The sequence below is a fragment of the Schistocerca cancellata genome, chromosome 8 (genome assembly GCF_023864275.1).
Source record: "Schistocerca cancellata isolate TAMUIC-IGC-003103 chromosome 8, iqSchCanc2.1, whole genome shotgun sequence".
Classification (NCBI taxonomy): domain Eukaryota; kingdom Metazoa; phylum Arthropoda; class Insecta; order Orthoptera; family Acrididae; genus Schistocerca; species Schistocerca cancellata.
Window position 1 is genome coordinate 304,395,773 of NC_064633.1, and position 19,839 is coordinate 304,415,611.

The following is a 19,839-nucleotide window of genomic DNA, read 5'->3' on the forward strand; positions in this document are numbered from 1 at the left end:
CTGTGTAAGTCGTGCTCCAGACTACAGGGTAGTGAAACCTTTCATTTAAATTTTAGTTTCCATTGTGGCCTGAGGGCCGAGTAGGATCATCGCTTCAGCAGAAGTTTTTTGTTTCTGTGGAACCTGCTGACAAACAAGCCTCAATGCACCATTTCTAATAGCCAGTAGAGGGTGTGGGAGAGATGTTACGTATTTTCTGCAGTCCGTTGGTGGAGTCTCGGTTCCATTTTGAACGCTGTCTCCGGCACTGGCTTTCAGCCAGTAACAACCAGAACCAAGTCCGCTCTCCCCTTATTTTCGGACTTCGTTCCGACACTACACCTGACTGGCTGACGGCCTCGTAGGGCAACTCAGGAGCACCCATATTCTGTCTACTGAATACAATCAGAAAATATTTTGGAGACCACTTTTGTTTAAAGAACACCCTTGGACACCCACAGCCCTAAATACCCTGGCCAGGAGTCACTCGGGCCATACAAAGGTCCCATAACGCTTTCCTGGCTCTCGCCTGACGATCTACATGTGTCCAAGACTCTTCATCCCAGATATTGTAACGGTGCTGTCATTTATGATCAGTGATGCAAGTCTCTGATAATTTGAGAGAGTGTTATTTATATGAGTCGCGCCGGCCCCGGTGGTCTAGCGGTTCTAGGCGCGCAGTCCGGAACCGCGCGGCTGCTACGGTCGCAGGTTCGAATCCTGCCTCGGGCATGGATGTTTGTGATGTCCTTAGGTTAGTTAGGTTTAAGTAGTTCTAAGTTCTAGGGGACTGATGACCACAGATACACACCGTCAGGTGGCTTGCGGAGTATGGATGTAGATGTAGATGTTAAGTCCCATAGTGCTCAGAGCCATTTGAACCATATGTGAGTCGCAAGGAATCTCACTCTTTTATTATTACGATGAGTCTCCAGAGGAAATATGAGCGGAAAAATGTGTTTACTTATGATACGTTGGTGCTCCGTTAACCACCGTTCCTTCCCGTCTTCCAGAGAGAAAACCATAGCTGTAGCAGCTTAACTGCATTCTAGTAACTGTAAGTTTGCTGTAAACAAATGAGCAAACATGTAACTTTTGCCTCTGTCTAACGGTCCACTTTGCCCCACTACATCCTGGGGAAGGCGACAAGCCGAAATTGCGAACTGCAAAACACGTTTGCTCCGGAGATGCGTAAGTACAATGGCAATCTTTTCGAGGCTACTGGTGTATTAGGAATCACCTAACAGCTGGTTTCATTTTTAACATGGACTCAGTTTCGACCTGATTCCGTGAGGAGTGCTATCCAGTAGATAGTTCCGCGATTATAAGTATTGCTTTGATTTATTCAGATTTTACGAGCAGGGCGAGGTTTAATGTCTAATCATATGTCCATGAAGAGATGTAAACAACTGCGTCCATAGATTCACTTTACTAGCTTCTCATGAAATGTTTCATTCCTAAATTAAATATCGATTTCTTCGTTAATCATTCAGAGACATTTCTTGCAATATTCGGGTAATTTTAACGTGATAAACAGTGACTTTGATGTCGTTTCTTCGGCTGTAGTTAAGTTACACGGTGTCGCACTCAATCTAAAATGATTTCGAGTTCGTTAAATGAAACTATCGCCTTCAGCGTCGAAATTTAATTATTTCGCGTACTTCCTCTAATGTGGATGTAACCCGAGTTAGCCTACTCTTTCCGGTGTTGAACATAGCAGTGGAGAAAAGAACATCCCACGTGTCCTTTATCGTGCATCCTATGAGTAGTAATGTGTGTGTTATATGCGGTATGTGAGATTACCGGTATACTGAGTACTGACACATGTAAAGAATTCCTTCTCATTTACCATTTACAGATTTTAATGTTTTTCCCTTGTCCCCGCAGTATGTGGTCGGTTACTTGCTAGTGCCTGCCCTGCTCTGAGTCTAGCTGTTTTATTATAGTTCAGTATCGATAGACTCTCAGCAGGTATATTGCTGTGATCCTAATTCCATATCATCCTTCATATCTGCCACGTATATGATACATACTATGCCTGTAACTGTAGTCCCATACCCATAGTCTGGTTTCATTAACCCTTTTAATTAAAAATGTAGTTATTCGTGTAAACCATACAATAATATTTGAAGATGTTTCTGTCCAATCTTTGCAAAGCTTCGTGGCAATCTCATGTTTTAAGAAGTAATAGAAGTCCCGTGCTTTGTGATTTTCGATATCTATTGCAAACACGCATAACTCCCTCGAGTCCTTCCCCAGTGATTTTCTTGTCGTAACTAGGTGACGTATGTCATAGGGGAGAGGTGAAATTAATTTACTATGATACGTTGAATCGTTTATAGACATCATATCCCCACTCTATAACGAACTCTACATTGATGGGAAACTGTTGCGAAAGTGATGGGCCAGATTTGTTACTAAGTTCAAGAAAAAACAAGTAAAAGCGTACCTCCACTTAGCTCATTATGCGTGTGAGAAGCACATTTTTGAATACGAAATTGGCACTCCGCCGAAGCAGTCTCTTCAGGATTGATCGACCTTAGGCGCCACGAACTCTATCCAGATTGTAATACCGGCTGAACCAAATGTCCGTAGTGAACCCATCAGACTCTCCCACGCTAGCGAGGTGGTGCTGCTACATCTGAAAATTTGTAGTCTATCAGAAGATAATGAATGTCCTAATCAATTAATCAATATGAGCTGTAGAGCGGCCACAGCGTGCAATAGATGAAAAGATTAAAGAAAAAGAACTTAATGAACAAATAGAAAGAAATACATGGCCTAAGATGAAAAACTTCATATCATTGTGTACTGTTAGCGTCGATCTCATAACATATCAACATTGTACTCCTTGTTATCACTGACGACCTACTTAAATAATGTGGAAACGTGACGTAGCGTATCAGTGGTTACTTCAGCTAGAGACATTACAGTCAAACGAGATCGAATGACCGTAGGCATTGTTAGGGATGTGTGTTGTGTGCAAAAGGGACAGTAAAAAATAGTAATTTGACTAGTAGGAGCTACTATTACTATTTCAAAATGACATTTTCTGTCCTTCAGGTGAATAGCTTTCGTATTCGAGAAGTATAGGAGAAATGTATTCATATTGCTCCCGTTTATTTCGTAACGAAGGGTGTTCTCTATGTCAAGCTCCATAACTGAGGCCGTTAGTCCTATAGCCACAAAAATTAACGAAAGTTTTACACGTGCAGCCTGCCCGGCTTGCAGTGGACGCGGACTGAGTCATAGTCAGACCTCAGTGTGTACTGTCCGTTCCTCCCAAAGCAGGCCCACTCGACTTTAAAAGATTCAGTGTTTTTCTGCCGAGAAAAATGCTTCCATTTGCACATCACACACCATGCCGTGCGCACGGCTGTCTTCTGAGGCACATTGTTCCAGTATGCTCAATAAATAACTGAGAAATAGCAGCAGAAAAATGATATAGTATTGCTTAGCAGCAACTGACAGTAACATCACATTGCGACAGTGACGTCCGCAAAATTGAATCATTGTGCGGATTATCACGATTCATTCAGTTTGTGTGCCACTGCTGTAATCCACTGTGGACATAATAAATATAAATGATATGATCAGGATGCTTCAGTTTAATAGATAGAAACCTTTTGTAGATTAAGTGATCCCACGTTAACACACCAAGATAAATGCCTAAACAATATCCTTTTACAAACAGCCCCCGTCCTTTCAACATGCAGCCTCCTCGCTGCCCAAAAACACCCTCAGTTCACTCACTAATTTCGTTTGACACCCCATACGATGGTCCATTCGAGAATAATTGATCTGTGGTGTTAAGAATTCGTGAGAGATATAGGGATTAAGATTGTCATGACCAGAACTATCGGAATCAAAGCTGGTTGGCATGGAGATCATTCCGATCGAGATACTTCATTATGTTTCAGCTCTCAGTTTCTTCTAAATTTCTACACTAGGTGGATATCAACTCTATTAGGCCGTACTTTGTGAATCAGTTCTGCTAGGCTTCTTGTAGGCGGGCGTGATCTGTACTTCCAACCACGGGAAACAGTTCTCTGTAGAACCAATAAATTCCTGATTCTTTACAAAAATAGTACCCCCCCCCCTTATAAAACGGCTTCAAACTGCTGATTACCTTATGTCAGAAGGAGGACTTTCCTCGCACTGAATTTCTTTACTTAAAGTTGGAATAACTGTCAGTTATGTAAGCTCTCCCATTCAATTTGCATTTGTTTTTTCCTCTTTTGTCCTGCCCCCATCCAGTTTCTTCGTATGTTTTCCTATTTTGGAATAATATGTGGATCTTCTTTGTTAATCTGCCTAGCCTCATTCTCTCAAAATATCTAACTGTGCAACACGTCTTCTTCTGATCTCACCACTAATTTTAGGACAGAATAACTATATTTCCTTTCTCGTCTTAAAGCTCAGTTGCAGTCTTTGTTCTTGATTTGACCTACTCGTATGATTTTTCAGAAGATTCCTCTTTCTGTCGTTTCCATACGTTCTAGTGCCATGTTCATCCAGATAAAAATTGTGTTTCCGAGCCGAAGGTGTGATCTAAAGTATAGTTCTACGTTGACTCAGATAACCTGCGTTATTATGGCTATAAAATGAAATTGCCGTGAAAATATTAATTTACCGACACAAAATTGTGGTTGGAGACCTAGAATACCCATCTTTGGGCTTGTCTAGTTTCATAACAATGCCCACAAATGTGACGCCATTTTGACGTCACACATAGTATCGACGACCGGATGATGGGCTATGGACCTTCGTTAACATTCGATACAGACCTCTCACAAAATTTCATACGCGGGTACTGGAGATTTACAAAAACCAGTCATTTTTGGAATGATTTATTATAATCATCACAATAATAAAATGTCACATAATAGTTTATCGACAGCTAATGCCTTCATATAAGAGTGCTCTCTTAGGAGTAAGTTATTATCGTCAATAATTTACAAATTAAGAATGAAACCCACTTGTCTTATAACTGTCAGTAGGGCATTTCAGTGTAGCGGAACACTGAAAATTTATAACTAACACATCACCATTATCGTTAAAGTCAATTAATAACGCATCAACGATACAGGCCTTCAAGGTAGAATTTGATAACCAAGACCGGAGCTAAACATCTCGTGGTAACGAATAACTTCGTGGTTTCTGCAGTCGAAAGTTGTTGGTTCACATCCCATTACATTCAGTTTTTTCATGTTACCGTTGTTAAAGCGTTTTGTTACGTTCTTATGAAACTAATTCAAATACGTTCTGCAGTATTGAATGTTATTTACATTCCGTCTGATCTGAGAACGAAGTATGAAATAAATACACTCCTGGAAATGGAAAAAAGAACACATTGACACCGGTGTGTCAGACCCACCATACTTGCTCCGGACACTGCGAGAGGGCTGTACAAGCAATGATCACACGCACGGCACAGCGGACACACCAGGAACCGCGGTGTTGGCCGTCAGATGGCGCTAGCTGCGCAGCATTTGTGCACCGCCATCAGTGTCAGCCAGTTTGCCGTGGCATACGGAGCTCCATCGCAGTCTTTAACACTGGTAGCATGCCGCGACAGCGTGGACGTGAACCGTATGTGCAGTTGACGGACTTTGAGCGAGGGCGTATAGTGGGCATGCGGGAGGCCGGGTGGACGTACCGCCGAATTGCTCAACACGTGGGGCGTGAGGTCTCCACAGTACATCGATGTTGTCGCCAGTGGTCGGCGGAAGGTGCACGTGCCCGTCGACCTGGGACCGGACCGCAGCGACGCACGGATGCACGCCAAGACCGTAGGATCCTACGCAGTGCCGTAGGGGACCGCACCGCCACTTCCCAGCCAATTAGGGACATTGTTGCTCCTGGGGTATCGGCGAGGACCATTCGCAACCGTCTCCATGAAGCTGGGCTACGGTCCCGCACACCGTTAGGCCGTCTTCCGCTCACGCCCCAACATCGTGCAGCCCGCCTCCAGTGGTGTCGCGACAGGCGTGAATGGAGGGACGAATGGAGACGTGTCGTCTTCAGCGATGAGAGTCGCTTCTGCCTAGGTGCCAATGATGGTCGTATGCGTGTTTGGCGCCGTGCAGGTGAGCGCCACAATCAGGACTGCATACGACCGAGGCACACAGGGCCAACACCCGGCATCATGGTGTGGGGAGCGATCTCCTACACTGGCCGTACACCACTGGTGATCGTCGAGGGGGCACTGAATAGTGCACGGTACATCCAAACCGTCATCGAACCCATCGTTCTACCATTCCTAGACCGGCAAGGGAACTTGCTATTCCAACAGGACAATGCATGTCCGCATGTATCCGGTGCCACCCAACGTGCTCTAGAAGGTGTAAGTCAACTACCCTGGCCAGGAAGATCTCCGGATCTGTCCCCCATTGAGCATGTTTGGGACTGGATGAAGCGTCGTCTCACGCGGTCTGCACGTCCAGCACGAACGCTGGTCCAACTGAGGCGCCAGGTGGAAATGGCATGGCAAGCCGTTCCACAGGACTACCTCCAGCATCTCTACGATCGTCTCCATGGGAGAATAGCAGCCTGCATTGCTGCAAAAGGTGGATATACACTGTACTAGTGCCGACATTGTGCATGCTCTGTTGCCTGTGTCTATGTGCCTGTGGTTCTGTCAGTGTGATCATGTGATGTATCTGACCCCAGGAATGTGTCAATAAAGTTTCCCCTTCCTGGGACAATGAATTCACGGTGTTCTTATTTCAATTTCCAGGATTGTATTTAGCGGTTTCCGAGTGCACGGTTAAGTAGGAACCTAAGAAGTCAACTTAAACTGATGTGATTGAAACGAGCAACAACAAAATTCATTTTCTGCCTCTTTACTAATAATTGGCTCTTTATTTCCGAATACGTGGTGCTGTCAGAGGGCGTAGTGAGGGTGGAACCTAAGGGTAGAGCTTTAAATGCTGCAGCTTAAATGAACTGCACCAAAATTAGAATTCTTTGTTCTGACAGATATTTGTTTCCTTATTTCCTAATATGGAGCGATTTCCGAGTATTTAGTTAGGCAGAAACCAAAGAGGGGAGCTTGAATTGCTGCGAGTTGATGGAGGAGCAACCGATATTCCTTCCTGGTGAAACACGATAGCCGACCATATGTCGTCGATATGCGTGTGACGACAAAGCCAACTGGAAAAACTAAGAATAAACAATGACCCTAGCCTCACGCGGCCATCTCTATACACGGGATGTATTGGATACAAGTGCAGTATATTTATATGTGATACCTTAATATGTACACGCATAAGTGTTTGGTTGTTTTTTCTCTGCCCCTCAGTTACGTCACAAACATTACGACCTGATGATTTTTGCACAGCCGCACTGCACCAGTACGTGGACTACACTTGTTGGTATAGTTTTCTGATCTGCTGCCCAGGAGAATATACACTGATCATGCAGAACATTACCATGGGCGATATCAGCGTCACCTGGCGAGAAGTGACTGCTAGTCAGGCACAAGCACGGTGCATGTACTCGTAGTATCAAGAAGCGTGCTGCCCGTATGTATGTAGAATGGGGAAGGCGCGCTATCTACGTGACTCTGACCGAGGGCGAATTGTGATGCCCCGTAGGCTCGGCACGGGCATTTAGGGAACTGCACAACTTGTCGGGTGTGAGTGCTGTGGTGAGTGTATTCAATACGTGACGAAACCGAGGTGAAACCACGTTCAGACGTTGTTGGTTCAGGAGGCCATCCCCATTACAGATGCCTGACTTCGTAGGCTGGGTATGCAGGTAAAACCGAACAGGCAGCGAACTGTGGCGGAGCTATCATCACAGTTTAATGCTGGGCAGAGCAGAAGCGTGTGGCGCAGCTATCATCACAGTTTAATGCTGGGCAGAGCACAAGCGTGTCTGAACATACAGAGCTCCGATCACTCCTACCAAAGGGCCTCCACAGCGTTCGACCCTTGCGTGTGACAGAGTTAACAATACGACATCTGCTACTACTTCTGAAATGGGCACTAGACGTGGGCGCTGTGGCAAAGCGTTGCAAGTCTGATGAATCCCGGTACCTTCTTGATCGTGCCAATGGGAGGGTGCGAATCCTTCGTCCTCCAGGGAAACGGCTCGTTGACATCTGTATTGCGGAACGGAGGCAAGCTGGCGAGGGCTCCATTATGCTCAGGAGAACATTGCCTCGGGCATCCATGGGTCCAGTGGAGCTTGTGCAAAATACCATGACGGGCAAGGAGTATATCGTACACTGTTTGCAGACTACGTACACTCCTTCATGACGATCATGTTTCCCAAAGGCAGAGGCACTTTTCAACAAGCTAATACGCTACACCACGGGACTTATGTGACTTGTGTTTGCAGTAGTGGTGCCAGCTGCCTCCAGCGACCTACAAAAGGCTCATAAACGGCTCATTGCTTCCATTTCAAGACCCATGGCCGCTGTTATCCGTGCCAAACGTGGACGTACAGCTTATTAGGTATGTAGTCATAATGTTCTGGCTGATCAGTGTGAGCATTAATTACTTGCTAATGCCACATACACATGAAGGTGCTAACCAACCTAAAGATATACAACATGTAACGGCTATAGCTGTTAGCCCGCTGATAACGTAAACACTGGTGTAATGTTCAGTACACCGTCCTGTCACCAACAGAAATGTCTGCATTTGCATCCGTGACACGCTGCATAAACGGTGATGTTCTGACTGATCCATTGACTCAAGACTGCCCAGCTCAAACAACTATTATTTAGAGAGGGTGAAGACTTTGTACTGTAGGCACTGGTTAAGAAGGGATTTTTCGCAATTGCGCCCTTAAGGGGGTGAAACAGGGGATGAAAAGTTTACTGAAAATATTTCAGTAAGGGATCATTTTTAAAGTAAAATCTACGAAAATTAGTTTTTGGCTTCTCAGATGAAAATAAAAAATAGCACACGTTTAAGAGTTTTTGCAAATTCAATACCTAATGGGGTGAAACAGGATATAAAAACTACTATGAAAATATTTTCTCATGTTTAAACATTTTAAAGCTAGGCCTACGAAAATCGTTATTTGACTTCTTGTTTAGAAACGAAGACATATGCGTTAGGGGATAAAAGTTGCTATGGAAATGTCACCACAAGTATTGAAAAGGCAAGATTAACTAACGCCTAAGACTTCAACTTCCAGAGTCGCTATGGAAATATCACCACAAAAACAGAAAGGGCAGCATTAACAAAAACCTTAGGTTCCAGCTTCTACCAGAGTCGCCTTTGTCAGAAGCACATACGGAAAAAGGCATGCCTCTACGACCTTGATTAGAGTGAAAAGTTTAGCAGTTATTGCAATTTGTGAGCTATATCAGCGAAAGCTATTTAACAGTCCCCACGGCAAACCGGGTTTGTCAGAACTGCTTAGAAAAATAAACGCGTAATATACACTCATGGAAATTGAAATAAGAACACCGTGAATTCATTGTCCCAGGAAGGGGAAACTTTATTGACACATTCCTGGGGTCAGATACATCACATGATCACACTGACAGAACCACAGGCACATAGACACAGGCAACAGAGCATGCACAATGTCGGCAGTAGTACAGTGTATATCCACCTTTCGCAGCAATGCAGGCTGCTATTCTCCCATGGAGACGATCGTAGAGACGCTGGATGTAGTCCTGTGGAACGGCTTGCCATGCCATTTCCACCTGGCGCCTCAGTTGGACCAGCGTTCGTGCTGGACGTGCAGACCGCGTGAGACGACGCTTCATCCAGTCCCAAGCATGCTCAATGGGGGACAGATCCGGAGATCTTGCTGGCCAGGGTAGTTGACTTACACCTTCTAGAGCACGTTGGGTGGCACGGGATACATGCGGACGTGCATTGTCCTGTTGGAACAGCAAGTTCCCTTGCCGGTCTAGGAATGGTAGAACGATGGGTTCGATGACGGTTTGGATGTACCGTGCACTATTCAGTGTCCCCTCGACGATCACCAGTGGTGTACGGCCAGTGTAGGAGATCGCTCCCCACACCATGATGCCGGGTGTTGGCCCTGTGTGCCTCGGTCGTATGCAGTCCTGATTGTGGCGCTCACCTGCACGGCGCCAAACACGCATACGACCATCATTGGCACCAAGGCAGAAGCGACTCTCATCGCTGAAGACGACACGTCTCCATTCGTCCCTCCACTCACGCCTGTCGCGACACCACTGGAGGCGGGCTGCACGATGTTGGGGCGTGAGCGGAAGACGGCCTAACGGTGTGCGGGACCGTAGCCCAGCTTCATGGAGACGGTTGCGAATGGTCCTCGCCGATACCCCTGGAGCAACAGTGTCCCTAATTTGCTGGGAAGTGGCGGTGCGGTCCCCTACGGCACTGTGTAGGATCCTACGGTCTTGGCGTGCATCCTTCCTTCGCTACGGTCCGGTCCCAGGTCGACGGGCACGTGCACCTTCCGCCGACCACTGGCGACAACATCGATGTACTGTGGAGACCTCACGCCCCACGTGTTGAGCAATTCGGCGGTACGTCCACCCGGCCTCCCGCATGCCCACTATACGCCCTCGCTCAAAGTCCGTCAACTGCACATACGGTTCACGTCCACGCTGTCGCGGCATGCTACCAGTGTTAAAGACTGCGATGGAGCTCCGTATGCCACGGCAAACTGGCTGACACTGACGGCGGCGGTGCACAAATGCTGCGCAGCTAGCGCCATTCGACGGCCAACACCGCGGTTCCTGGTGTGTCCGCTGTGCCGTGCGTGTGATCATTGCTTGTACAGCCCTCTCGCAGTATCCGGAGCGAGTATGGTGGGTCTGACACACCGGTGTCAATGTGTTCTTTTTTCCATTTCCAGGAGTGTATTTATATATAAAAATTCAGCTCATGTATATGTTCTCTCAAAATTCGGTTAATAGCTGGTCGCCTGATTTGACGTTTTGACAGAACGTTGCATTCGATCCGTGCCCATTTCATATACCTCTTTTTAATATATATGATATGTAGTATAAACGGGAAAGGTTGTTACCAAAATTCCTAAAAGGCACTAGACGATTTACTTCAAGTTTTTACACTTTCATAAAACTTGGACGAGTACGGTATATACATACATTTTAATATCCTCAGTATTTCAATACCTGATTACGAGTAAACTTCGTAACAGTGAAATAATGTTATCAAACATTGTCTTGCCCAATCCAATTTACCCCAAAGTTTAAACGATACTCTATCAAAATATTTAGACTTTTTCTTTATTTTATAAAGGACTTGTAGTCCGGTGTGATATGTTACAATACAGCATCACCGGTCTATTGCGGTCTAACTGTGTTGGTGAGGCAGTGAACTTCCACAGGGCAGTGATTGCACACTGCAATTCACTTTGGAGGTGTGGCGGTGGACCTTGTGGTCCCGTACCACCCTCTGACGGTGATAGTACTACAAGAGTCAGGCAGAAAATGACGCCCAACATGGGCAAGTGAAGGCGTGGCGGTGTGTGAATAATGTACGTGTTGTCTGTTAAAATTGACTGCGAGAAAGAAAATGCACTCCTGTGAAAATGTGTAGCTTTCTTTCCTTTGTCACAGGAAAGTTTTAACTACTTAACTGCGATAAGTGGGGCATTTAAACCATTAAAACTGATTTCTACGATATATATTTTTTCTCATTATATGCTGTTTTCTGTCTCACAGACGGTACTCACAGGAAACAGGAAAGTTGCGTTTGTGGCATATCAGCTTATGATTGGAATATTAATATAAACTCTGATATTCCAGTTACAGTAAACAAGGCTTGGGGTCAACTACGGGGGTTTGCAAGAGAATGACATAGAGAGCGAAAAGGAGAAGTGAAAGAGAGAGAGGGGGAAGGAGAAGGTGGACAGTTGGAGGGGGGGGAGGAGACGATGGGCAGAGAGGAAGGGGGAGACGAGGATTTAGGTCGGGGAATCTGGAAGACCAACATCTTGAAATTTCCTGGAGATGATGCTGTCTTTATCGACCGATTCTCGAAGCATGTCTTCCACCTGACAAGCATCATGTGGTGTCGCTCCATCTTGCATGAAAATACTGGTGTGGACACAGGTACGTTCTTGGAAATCTGGAATCACATGTTGCACAAGAACCTCCTTATAACGAGCAGATGCCACTGTATACCTAAGAGGCCTTTGAGGTGGGAGCTCCCTGAGTGAAAATTGACCGAGAATGAAGGAGTTTGTGAAACCACACCACACACTCACATAAATTGAGTGCAGTGGATGTTCCTTCACAACATGTGGTGGAGCAGAACACCATATGCGACAGATATGTGCAAACGCGGCACAGTGCAGAGTGAAATATTCCTCGCCTACCCAAAGAATATTCCCCAGCCGCATGTCATCCATTTCCATGCGTTCCAAAAGCGAAGGTGAAAGTTACGAAGCGAAACCTATCTTGGGGCTTCATCTGAGGCACATGCAGAATCTTATAGTAATACCAATGTAAAATGCTCCGCAAAAATCTTTTGAATTGTTGACGGGAGGCGAGACCATTCCGCGATATAGGAGACCATTCCCGTGACACAGCTTGAACACTGTACTTTTAACACAACTCTGTGGATGACCAGACATTTTCTACGTGTTTTGCGAAGTTTGTTATATTAGTTGTGCTGAATATTATTCTCGTAAATATGTTGTCAAGTTATAAATGCTGTTTGTTATTTAGCAAATAGAATACACCTGTAATGTTCACATTTTGTAAGTAGACACGCTGGCGTAGTCAGGGAAAAGCTATTGTCAAAGAGTATAATAGATGGGAAATGCATTATTGCTGGGCGTTTGAGCGCGCCAAATAAGTAACTGTTGGTAGTCGCGGGGAGACGGTTCGTGTCGTTGGTTGTGTGTATTCGCCGATAGGGCTATGCAAAAGTGCGGAGACAAAAAAATTAGCGCATCTTCCGGCAGCTAATAATCAAGTTGTCTCGGTAAACGAAGTTGAAATAAGTGAGGATAAGGAGTGGCTGACGCATTTAAGTAATATGTACTATAGGTTGGAGGCCTGTAAGAAAGAAAGTGGCGTGTATTTCACGGAAAGTAATGAGGAAGTGATGAGTAATGAAGATGAGTATTTTGTTTGTGAGACGAAAGGGGCAGGTAACTTGAAAGAGGTGTTACATAAAGTAAATAATGTTGATGAGATATGTGAATATAGTAAAGTATGTGAGGCTCGTGAAGTGCGAAATATCAGTGTGTTTGTTAATGCCATTCCCGAACTCGACGAAGTCAGCTGTTTAGAAAAGACAGCCGGAAGTTGTGTTATTGGGCAAGAATATGTTTATTCTGATAACTGGGTGAGGTTAGTGAGCGAAACAAAAGATTCCAATGAGTACATAGTTAAGGGAGAAGTATTTTGTTCAGATGAAGTAGGCCAGCTTGACGATGCAACAGATATTGTGGAAATAAAACATGTTTTGTTTCAAACAGAAGAAGGTAGTAAAATGGTTGAGCTGGGTGGTATATTGTGCAATAATTTGGAAATGGAAGAAGATTTATTATGGGAAGACAGAGGTGATGTGTCGAGCCGACGTGAACAGATAATGAGCCCGGTAAATGAACAACGTGTGGAAACTCAGATATTAATCGATATTGGTAGTCAGATTAGTGTGTGTTATAGCATATTAGGACTGAACGTGAAATAGTCGAAATGCCTTTTGAGGGCATTCACATAATAGGTGCTATTGGCAGTTGTAGTAAACCAATAAAATGTCAGGTGTTGTTAAAATGGTTATTAAAAATGTGTTGCTTGAACACGATTTCTTAGTGGTTCCCTAGCTAAGTACTGAAATAACTGCAGATACGGAAAGGCTGACTCAGCTTGAAGTAATTATTAACTGTGATAGGAAGGAAATGGTTCAAATGGCTCTGAGCACTATGGGACTCAACATCTTAGGTCATAAGGTCATAAGTCCCCTAGAACTTAGAACTACTTAAACCTAACCAAAGGACATCACACACACTAATGCCCGAGGCAGATTTCGAACCTGCGACCGTAGCAGTCCCGCGGTTCCGGACTGCAGCACCAGAACCGCTACACCACCGCGGCCGGCGGAAGGAAATGATTTGGTCAGTGTGAGACGAGAAGATAAATGCGTATTTTGATGAAGTAGTAGAAACTGGTGAAAGAAGTGTAGTTAATTTACTAATACTTAAGTTACCCATGCGAGCAGGTCTGGGCGAAGGTGCTGAGCGTTATCATGTTAGAAATTTGAATAAATTGTACCCATCTGCTGACGAAATGAAAGACAGTAGAAAAGGTTTTGGGAATATCAGCAGAACAGAAAAGGGAATTCCACAACATTCTATCCAGTAACAAAGAAGAATTTTCGAAGAAGCCTGGTTTAGTACGTGACTTTGAATATGAAATCGAAACTATAAAGCATGAACCATTTTTCGGACCAATCTATCAAATCCCGTTAGCTAGGAAGGAAGCAGTACAGAGAGAAATAAATCGTGTGGAGTAATGGGGAATAACTGATATATCTAGGAGTCAGTATAAGAATCCACTTGTTCTGGTCAATAAGAAAGCCGGGGGAGTGAGACTAGTGATAGACGCAAGCGATTTAAATAAGGTAGTGAAGCGTGAGACTTATGGTACAGAATGTTTGGATGATACGCTTCAGAAGTTTTGTGGTGTGTATTACATGACAAGTCTTGATTTGACGGCTGGGTATTGGCGAATTCCGTTACATCCAAAATCAAGGAGACTGACAGCATTTCTTTGATGTTGATGACTTATTGGTAGCGACATCATCACAGGAAGAGCATTGTGAGTTGCTGAAAGAAATTTTTCAAGCATTGAGACGAGATGGAATGACGTAAAAGTCAAGAAATGTGAATTTGTAAAAAAGTAATTAGAATTCATAAGTCATATTGTAACGACTATGGAAATAACGAAAGATCCGCGGAAATTAGAGATGATTAGAGATTGCCAACAACGAAAGACGAAAAAACAGCATAAGTCGTTTTTTGGCTTATGTAATTTCTTTCGCAAATACCCAGATTTATGTAATTTATTGAAGAAAAATAGTGCATTTGTATGGACGGAAAAGTGTCAGTTAGCTTTCGACAAATTAAAACAGGAACTTATAAAGAGCCATATTTTACACCATCCTGATTTATCATTACCGTTCCCTACGGGAACAGTTGCATGCGATTATGGCATTGCAGTTCATATTTTTCAGGATCTAGACGTAGGAAGAAGTAAAGAATGTCGTTCTATATCGTTCGCGAGTAGATCTTCTACGAGATATGAGCATAATTATACTGTATCAGAAACAGAGGTGTTCTATGCTGTTTGGAGATTTAAGAGATTTAAATGTTTTTTTTACGGGAGAGCAAGATGATAGTGCATACCGAATCGTACGGCCCTAACATTTTTGAAGAGCTGTCGCCTACTGCATGACAGACTTACGAGATGGGCTACGTACATACACACATGTAATAGCGAAATTTGTTATGTTAGAGGTGCAGACAGCTGTGTAGCAGACTCTTTATCAAGGTTACCATTGGATCCAAATGGACTGGGTAATAGGGAATGTACAGAAAAGACGTTCAAAGTACAGTATTTCCAAAATGTTGAAGGGAAGAGGTGGGTGGAAGATTCACATCTAAGAACATTCGCCGATATCAGTCGAAAGACGAGTGCTTAAAGTTAGTGAAAACTAAATTCCATGCTAGAAACGAAGAAGGAGAAAAGGTAAGAAAATATTATAAGGTGTATGAAGGTGTGTTTTATTTGCGAAAAATGGAGGTAAGGAAAGCTGGCGAGTATGTTGACCATCTAAATACGTACTCTAAGTTATTAACTATTTTCATTCGGCATATGGCCGCTGCTGACCAGAGAAGAGTGTAGATAAGATAACAGAGTCAGTAACGTTTGTTAATATGACAAGACAAGTAGCCGAGAGGGTACGAACTTGTGATAAATGTCAGAAGGTAAAGGTAACAAATGTGACTCTCGATGGTCCAACGCAGTGCATACAACCTAAAGGCAACCTGGAAATTTTGACAACAGACGTGTATTGGCCTTTACTAAAGACTACTAGAAATTTTGCGTATATTTTGGTGGTATTGGAAACTATTTTCCAAATTTGTAAAGCTGTACCCTTTACGAAATGCTACTCCTAAGTCAGTATTCATTAAACTGGTTGGTTAATTTGAGCAAATAGGGAAACTGAAAGCAATACAGGGCTATTACAAATGATTGAAGCGATTTCATAAATTCACTGTAGCTCCATTCATTGACATATGGTCACGACACACTACAGATACGTAGAAAAACTCATAAAGTTTTGTTCGGCTGCAGCCGCACTTCAGGTTTCTGCCGTCAGAGCGCTCGAGAGCGCAGTGAGACAAAATGGCGACTGGAGCCGAGAAAGCGTATGTCGTGCTTGAAATGCACTCACATCAGTCAGTCATAACAGTGCAACGACATTTCAGGACGAAGTTCAACAAAGATCCACCAACTGCTAACTCCATTCGGCGATGGTATGCACAGTTTAAAGCTTCTGGATGCCTCTGTAAGGGGAAATCAACGGGTCGGCCTGCAGTGAGCGAAGAAACGGTTGAACGCGTGCGGGCAAGTTTCACGCGTAGCTCGCGGAAAATTGGCTCATGCCACAACTGGAGACCGACAGCGCCGACTTCATCTTTCAACAGGATGGTGCTCCACCTCACTTCCATCATGATGTTCGGCATTTCTTAAACAGGAGATTGGAAAACCGATGGATCGGTCGTGGTGGAGATCATGATCAGCAATTCATGTCATGGCCTCCACGCTCTCCCGACTTAACCCCATGCGATTTCTTTCTGTGGGGTTATGTGAAAGATTCAGTGTTTAAACCTCCTCTACCAAGAAACGTGCCAGAACTGCGAGCTCGCATCAACGATGCTTTCGAACTCATTGATGGGGACATGCTGCGCCGAGTGTGGGAGGAACTTGATTATCGGCTTGATGTCTGCCGAATCACTAAAGGGGCAGATATCGAACATTTGTGAATGCCTAAAAAAACTTTTTGAGTTTTTGTATGTGTGTGCAAAGCATTTTGAAAATATCTCAAATAATAAAGTTATTGTAGAGCTGTGAAATCGCTTCAATCATTTGTAATAACCCTGTATTATTTGACAATGGTCCTCAATTTACATCTAACGTATGGAGTGAAGGAATGAAGGAAAAAGGTGTAGAAGTTATTCATGTATCGCCATACCATCCCCAAAGTAGCCCTTCGAAATGCTACATGAGTGAACGAGGTAGGTGGTTTAGGACATTCTGCCATAGTGATCATAGGGCGTGGGGCAAGTGTGTTTCAGAAATTGAAGAAATCATGAACTCCGTTTCACATGAGACTACAGGGTTCACTCCAATTGAGATTAGGTAGCAAACCAAAAAGTATAGTGGAAGATGTGATTAATTTTCCACCACGACAAGACTTAGACAGAAAATAAGTGCTGAGGCATGAATTAAAAGACATGATCAGAGAGTAAAGTCAGTAACATTTAAGGTTGGGGACCTTGTACTCATGAAAACTCATGAGAAATCCAACGCGACATCTAACGAAATATCAAAATTTAAATTCATTTAAATTGGACCTTTCAAAATAGAAAGCGTTCCTCACCTTTCTGTCTAGTTTACCCAATGACAAATAAAAACTTATGTGTGCATAGTATAGTAGACTTTAAGCATTACAATAGCAGAAATGACCGACATTTCTAGTTAGAAAACAAAATAAAAACATAAACGTTATTTGAACTGCCACTATATAGCTAATGGGTATTTCAATGAAGTGATAATATTAACGTATGCCACATAAGCCTACCCAGATTCAGAGTTAGATACGATTTCTATATTGAAAATACAAATAACTGTTTTTATGAAGCATCCATGTACCTAAAGAGTATGTAGATATGATTTAGTGTTATTAGTACTGAGAAAGTTTTGTGGAAGTAAGAATAAGAAATAAATTAACTAAGACTTGTCATTTAAGTTGCAGGGAAAGTTGTGTGAAACAATTTAATTTCATGACGAAGGACCCATATTGTAACTGGGGTGAATGAGAAACACAGTGCATACGGACGTGCTTGCCGTGTAAACATCACAAAGAAGACAGAGTGAAGTGTAAAGGTGCACTGTTGTGTCCAGAGAATGTCAGGATACATTACAAAAGGTGCGCTGTTGTGCGCACAGGAAACTCCATACTCTCGTACAGGAAGGGCAATATTGTGCACAGAAAATTTCATGTTCTTTTACAGGAAATGAAATTTAAAATAATTGAAAATTGACACAGATTAATGTCATGATATGTGAAAGAGAATATTAACTTTTTAATGTTTAAGCAATGGTTGTTTTCTACGTGCTAGTGTTTGAAGGATGAAGTGACTGTTGTTATGCCATGTATATACACATTTTGCTGTGATTATTACTCGTTTCTGGTATTAGTTTTCAAGTGTGGAATGCAATGAGATATTGTTATAGTGTGATACTGTGTGTGAAGTTGATTTTATGATTTATGTAAAATATGAGCCATGGTATCAACACTGTTTTTGGTTTGGACGTTTTCTTGTTTCTTCATCTGTTGATGAAGATCAATCAAACGTGGGGCACATGTAATACCACAAGTCTGTGAATGATCATACATTTTCTACATGTATTTTCCAAGTTTGCTTTATTAGTTTGCTGAATATTATTCTTGTAAATATGTTGTCAAGTCAAAAATGCTATTTGTTATTTAAGAAAGAGAATACCCATGTAATGTTAACATTTTGTAAGTAAACATGCTGGCCTAGTCAGCGAACAGCTATTGTCAAAGAGTGTAATAGATCTTAAATGCATTATCGCTGCACATGTGAGCACGCCAGAAAAGTAGCAGTTGGGAGTCGCGAGGAGACGGTTGGTGTAGTTGGTTGTTTGTATTCGCCAATGTGGCTATGCAAAAGTGCGGAGCCAAAAGTCTGTTTCTGAAGCGCGATGCATTGAAAACTGACTTAGTTGTTTTGGTGGATGTTTAATATGGGCAAGCTATGGCATTTATTGGGCACATTTAAAATGCTGCAACAGTAATTTAGATAACACAAAGAGTACTGTGGGCCCTTGTTATTGGCTATGGCACGGCAAGAAGATCAACCTGTACCCTATTTATCGCTAACTGAAGCCACATGACAAACTAACGGCATCATGAAGTGAAGTAAGATCTAGACTTTTATAACTAGAAGCGTAATAGACTAACAAGAGTGGTTAAATGTTATTGCTTGAATAACATTGTTTTCATGCTTATTTTCACGTAAATAATTTCCCTAAGTTATTAGCCATGTAGTATCCATCCTATCCCTTTGTATGAACCAAGATAATCAGAAAATGAACTGAAAATGAAGTGAACGTTAATTTATTAGAGTATCAAAAATAATTTTACAGCCTTTGGACAGTTACGTAACAATGAAATATTTACTTGTAATAAGATTAATGTCAGAAATTAGCCAGTATTAATTCATTTTCTAAAAACATAGTAACTTTCACAATAAAAAATTTATAGTAAAACTTTACGTAACTTGGACACGGAATTTCATTGTCAAAGCACAGTTCTCATTTATGGCTTGTGGCATAATTTGTAACTGTTACTACAAAGAAATACCAAACGTCATCAGCATGTTACGCCCTTAGAATCCTATGATCAGTATATAACATGCAGTGTCTTTTAGTAACATACTATTCACATGTACACTCAAATTTTAGCTGTCGCATTCTTTTTTGGCAACAAATGCACATATTATGAACACGATTTTCACACTCTAGAAAAGAGCCGTAAGAATCATAACCAAAAATGGAAGCCAAGCTAATTGTAAAGATATGTTCAAAACACTGGGGATTTTAACTGC